Source organism: Kryptolebias marmoratus, linkage group LG23 (assembly GCF_001649575.2).
Source record: "Kryptolebias marmoratus isolate JLee-2015 linkage group LG23, ASM164957v2, whole genome shotgun sequence".
NCBI lineage: Eukaryota > Metazoa > Chordata > Actinopteri > Cyprinodontiformes > Rivulidae > Kryptolebias > Kryptolebias marmoratus.
Genome location: NC_051452.1, coordinates 14,501,641 through 14,507,625, shown reverse-complemented (window position 1 = coordinate 14,507,625; position 5,985 = coordinate 14,501,641).

The following is a 5,985-nucleotide window of genomic DNA, read 5'->3' as shown; positions in this document are numbered from 1 at the left end:
CTTCAAAATGATAAATTGCCAAACTTCAACAAACTATATTCACCTAGCTAGCAACAAGCAAGTTTTGTTAATGGAACACTGGTTTGAAAACATGTTTTTTCTTGATGTCGTCGGAACTTGAGCCCAGTATTTCGAACCTCCAAGCTTCATAATGACATAACACTTTCTTTGAAAGAGTTTCCCAGCATTTTGGCAGCAGGCAGAAAAAACAGTTTATTTCAAAGAAAACCAATAGGATTAGAATTAAAGGCTTATTTAGGAAGACGTGCTTGTTAGAAAACTTTGATTTAAATGTAAATTAGGAAGATTTATGCTATTTTAGTTAATCAGATTGCTAGATGGTGTCTTTATGAACACTTTTTTTGCAAATCTCAGTTATGGCAAAAATCAGTAGTTGCACTTCCTGTGCTCTGCCACTTGAGCGCTATATGACTCATTTTGCCAGATGTTTGAGCTGTAAACACAATTAGAGAATGTCTGTCCAAATATGGAGACACAGTGGACAATTTCAAGGACAAGGGATGTCTGGAGGGAAAGGCTTAGGGTTAGGTGGCCTTGGCCACCATAGATTAATCTTTGGCCACCCTAATCATTTGAGAAAACTATGCTTTCTAGTTTTTATTTTTGCTTAAAAGTATAGTTTCCTTAAATAAATGTGGGGGCTGGTTTACACATATATATGGCAGTGGCCATCATCTGGCACCAGAATTTTTGATAGCAACGTTACTTATGCCTACACACCAAAATGGAAGTTATACCTCATTTATTTCTCAAGTTACTCAGCTCACGAGATGAACTGGATGGATGGAGGCACAAACAAAACTTCTGAGTCCCCTCTTTGGGTTGCGATGGGGAACAAAAACGGTTTGTTCTTAAATATTAATTTGATGTAATAATAAGGTTTTTTTTTCTCTCTGCTCTAACAGTAGAGGTTTAGCTGTAGTTGTGCAAATGCAAGGATGCCATCTATCATTGTTGTTACCACCTTGGGGTTGTAGGTTAGGTTAGAGGTAGGTCTATGACATCATAGTTTTCAAAAGGTTGTGTTTAGACTGAAAGGTGATGTTTCAGGATTTTCTCACTTTGGAACCTAGTTTTTTTTATGTTTTTTTTTTTTAAATACAATTTAGAGAGATCCTAAACCACCATTTTTGTGTGGACGCAAAGTTGAAATGATATCAAACTTTTATGTATTTACAAAAACAACTCCCCCTGAGAAAACACACATGGATTGTCTCTTGTCTACTGTCTTTCATTCCTCTTCACTCCAGAGCACACTACCACCTCTCCAGGCTCTCCTCCACCTGCTCCCTACTCTCACTACAGATTTCTATGTCGTCTACAAACATGGTTCATGAAGACTCCTGTTTGACCCTATCTGTCAAAAAGAAGAGGCTCAGAGATGATCCTTCATGTAACCCCACCCACCCTGAGAACCATTCCTAATGCACATCTCATCACTATAAACATATCATATATTTTAAAAAGCAAACATTTAAATACAAATTCTGCCAAGAAATGTGTTTCTTCTTTTTCTGATTTTTTTTCTGAAAACGATTTTGCTATTTCAGCATATTCAGTCTTTTACAATTTTCCTTTTTGTAGCAGAAGTTAGTTCTTCATTAAAATTTATACCAACTTCTTTTGAAAAGTTGCTTTTGAAGGATAGACAACTGACTTTAGGTCCAGGAGCATCTGCTCTGTGCTGATGGATCCTAATGAATACAAGTTTAGATTTGTAATTTAATCTTCCCAATTTAAAAATTGGAACTTTATTAGTAAAAGCTGCAGTTGACATACACTGTTTTAGAGGTACGTTGTTTTTTGTAGTTTACAAGCGGGTGATCCTTAGACCAGTCACTCTTAAAGGACACACAGCTGGGTCCAGGTCCAGGTCCAGGTCCAGGTTCAGGTTCAGGTTCAGGTTCAGGTTCAGATTTCTTTCTGTGAATAAAGGCAGTGTGTTGATGTGAGTGCTGAGCTCTGACATGGAGAAGAGTCGTGGATGTTTAGAGATGGTCATCTCACCTCTGATCTTTGCTCTGGCTCTCATGTTCCCCACACAGAGTGGTTTTAGAGGGAAGGACTCCCTCCTCTCTGTCTTTACACTGATCCATGCTGCTGAATTCACATCCACATCAGCTCACACACACTTTCTACCTTCACCTGCAGAGGAAACACAAAGACAAGACAAAAGAAAGCAATAGTTACAAACTTATAAAGCATGGATTTAAATGTGGCATACTTTTCTTTGCTGCAGGAGGTTTTTAGAATAGTACTTATTGCTAAGTAAACCCTTTAAAATACAATGTTTTCATCACATATTGTTAACTGACAAAGGAAAAAATACAGGCTGAAACAGTTAAAAATGTGCCATGAGATAGTTTGCCTTAAGTTGCAGCTCTATCATCCGTCCACTAGATGGAGCTGCAAACCATTAGTAGAGCGAATGTGAGTCTGTTGAATCACAGCACATTGGATGAAGGTTAGTTTTATCTTAATTATATTTTCAGTAATAACTCAATAACTAATTTACATAGCAGGGTTATTCAATTATTAGGCACGTGGGCTAAATATAAAATTATTAGGGGTTTTAGAACCCCAGACAATAATTATCATCTGCTGTTAAAAGGCAAAGTTGGACATTTATGGTTTTGCCTGTGTGTGTCTGTGTCTGTAAGCAAAATATCTCATAAACCACTAGATGAATTTTAATGAAAATCTCAGACAGCAATCACTAAGAAACATTTGTAACTGAGTAAGTTTTGGAATCAGCCTGATTCAAGATGGTTGCCACAGCTGATCAAACTTGGCAAACAAAATTTTTGCTTGAACTCAAGACAAATTTACAGATGTTGTGCTGTAATTTGTTTTAGTAGCAGCTGAGAGTGATTCACAACATACAGTATACTCTGAGTTTGACATCTTGCATCAATGTCTGAGATTGTGCATAATATGATTTTCAAGGTTTGATGAAAAAGCTACAACTCCATTATCTCTGAACATAACATCATTAAACTTCTACTAGGTTAATGTGAGGCTGAAGTTACAGAAGTAGCTCTGATGTGTACATTTTAGCATTATATTCGGACAAATCAGCTAGGAATTCTGGCAGCTTTGTGGGGCCAAATAATTTTTTTAAAAGGCCGCATAAGGCTCACGGGCCATTTGCTGAATAGGCTTGTTATATGGGCTCAAAATTCTCCAATTTCAGTTATTTTATTGATGAAATAAAAACCACCCATACAAAACACTTTTAGTCTTTGCATTTAAAACCAGACAAGAGTACATGGCTGTGGGTCCTTTGATGAAACTTTGGTAACACATAAAATGACAGTGATGGCCAGAATACTAACACAAAAAAGTACAATTCAGAAAGTGAGAATTTAAATAAAAGCAACAGTGGTTATTAATGCTGCCTCACAGGACTAAATTAAGACTACTTTAAAAGTATTGTTAGCAAAGTACTTCATGGACCATAGGACAGATTTGAGTGAAACTCCCAGAAAGTAATCATTGGATGGACATCTACATCTGACTTACTTTTGGAGTTAACCTGATTCAAGATGGCTGCCACATCTAATGGGCCTTAGTGAACATGAAAACGGGTGTAGTTTTACAGATATTTTATATATTTTACAGTCAGTTTTACAGATATTGCGCTAAAACTGGGTGTGGTATTAGCTGAGACTGATGCCCAAAACAAAACCTGAGCACAAGATTTTGTGATGTTATGTGAGATGGTTTGACCAAAACAAATAACAAAACCTATAACCCCGCCCCTTCTCAACATAAATGATCTTTGTCTAAAACTCTGGCATGAAAGGCGGCGAGCGATATGCATTCCTTCAAGGAATCATCGGCCTTTAAATCTAATTAATATAAAAAAACATATTGGAATTTGTAATTTTACTACTATGTGGCTCATTTTAACCCTTTAACAGTCGCAGACTTTTTCCTTCTTACATCTGTTCATGATTTCCTACATAAGTTATAGTTGCATTTGTTTGCAAGACTGTATTGTAAAATGAAATAAATAATAAATAAAAAAACAGATGAGTCTGAGCTGCTTTCAGCGGCTGTTCGGCGGAGCTCAGCCCGTCTTCAATGTGTCAGAGAATGGGGAGAGCCGCGGCTCATTTCCGCCTCCTCCGTCCTAACTTTAACATTTTGGTTTGAGTTCGCCTAAAATCAGCTATTGGAAATCTTTGCTCAAACTAAACTGGTGGCAGCTTATTTTAACGAGCCAAAAATATTTAAAAAATGCGTTATGTTACCTTTAAATTGAGGTTTATGTGGAGAAAATTATCTTCGCCATAAGGTTGATGAAAGTGAAACTTGTGAAAACAGGAAACATCGACATCTGGGTATCCCCGAAATAATCTGTTCCCTCACCAAAGGGGGCGCTCGCGAGGCAGATCTGCATTCAAAATGGCTCGTCCGCCTTCAGTACCTCTCCTCCAGTGGTGTCTATTCTGCAGGTTTTAGTCGTTTCCCTGCTCTTCAGCAGGACTTCAAGTTCTACAGAAGCCTGTTAATCACTCACTTATTCAAATATTGTATGTCAAAGCAGAGAAAAACCTAAAACATAACCTTCCAGGACCAGGATTGGACACCACCGGAGTAAAAGTACTGAAGGCAGATGAGAGCACGCAGGGTGGAGAGGATGGGGATGAGTGTAAGGAATGATTTAGAGATGGTGGCACTAACAAAAAGAAAGGAGGCAGAGCTGGAGTTATTAAAACGTTCATTGGAAATTATTAAAATGGACTGAATTAGAGATGAGTACATCAGAGAGTTGGTGCAACAGAGGAGGAAGGGAGGGATAGGGTGAGATGGAGCCAGATGATCTGCTGTGGTGACTCCTAAAGAGAGCAGCTGAAAGAATAAGACAATCTGTACAGGGGTGAGAGAGAAATCTTACATAAACGTAGGCCTGGATTCATTGGATTTTAATTTGACTTGGATTTATTTGCTATATCAAACTGAAAAGAAACATAACCAGATTTAAAATTGTTTTCTTTATATGTTCAGATGAATCTCGTTGTGCATCAAGAATATTGTGGAAAAAAAACCCAAAACAAAACAGAACAATAACGACAAAAACAAAAAAAAATCCATAATCTTAATAATAAAAAAATACGCAGACACCGCAAAACACTGCTCTTCTTCAGACTACTAACTTCATTATATGTAGTCTCCATTTTCAAATACTCAAAGGTCTTTAAACCACGTTAGATTCATAAATGTATAAAAAAACAAAGGTCAATAAAAATTTCAAAACATTTTGCATTAATCATTATTAATGAAATATACATTCCAAACAATATTTGAATAATAAGTTATTGATTGAAGTTCCATCAGCAATAATAAATTCTCACAAACAGAAACTGTCATATCAAATACAATGAACATTTTCAGCTACTTTGTCACATTTACTTAAACCTTTGTCACTTCCTAATGAAATCAGCAGAAAATCAACGACTGCATGTGTGGAATCAATGGGAACAGGGACAGCAGTGCACTACACCAATCCAACATACTGACAAAAATAAGCTATATTTCAACCAGGGGTGGAAATTAAAAATTTTGTCCATCAGCCATAGTGGCTGGTGGACAAAAATTTTTACCAGCCACTCAAATATTTTACCAGCCACTATTTTTTGTTGTGACAAAAAGTTATTTCATATGATGATGATGATCGACGCGGGTGGAAGCAGTTGTGGTGCCCTACAAGCCGACTACTCTTGAAAAACAGAAAATAAAATAGCTTCTCATCACAACACCTATTTGGTGTTAGACTGTATGTAATCTGTAGTGGATCGAGTGCATCATATGGGTTTGCAGTGAACTGTTGTAATATTTTTAAGGGAGTTTTCTCAGGTTTTTTCGGGTCGAATGTTATTTAGATAAAAAAAATTCCAACAACAACCAGTTAATTTACCAACAAGTCTTTAACTGTGTTTATTCCTCTCATCACGGACA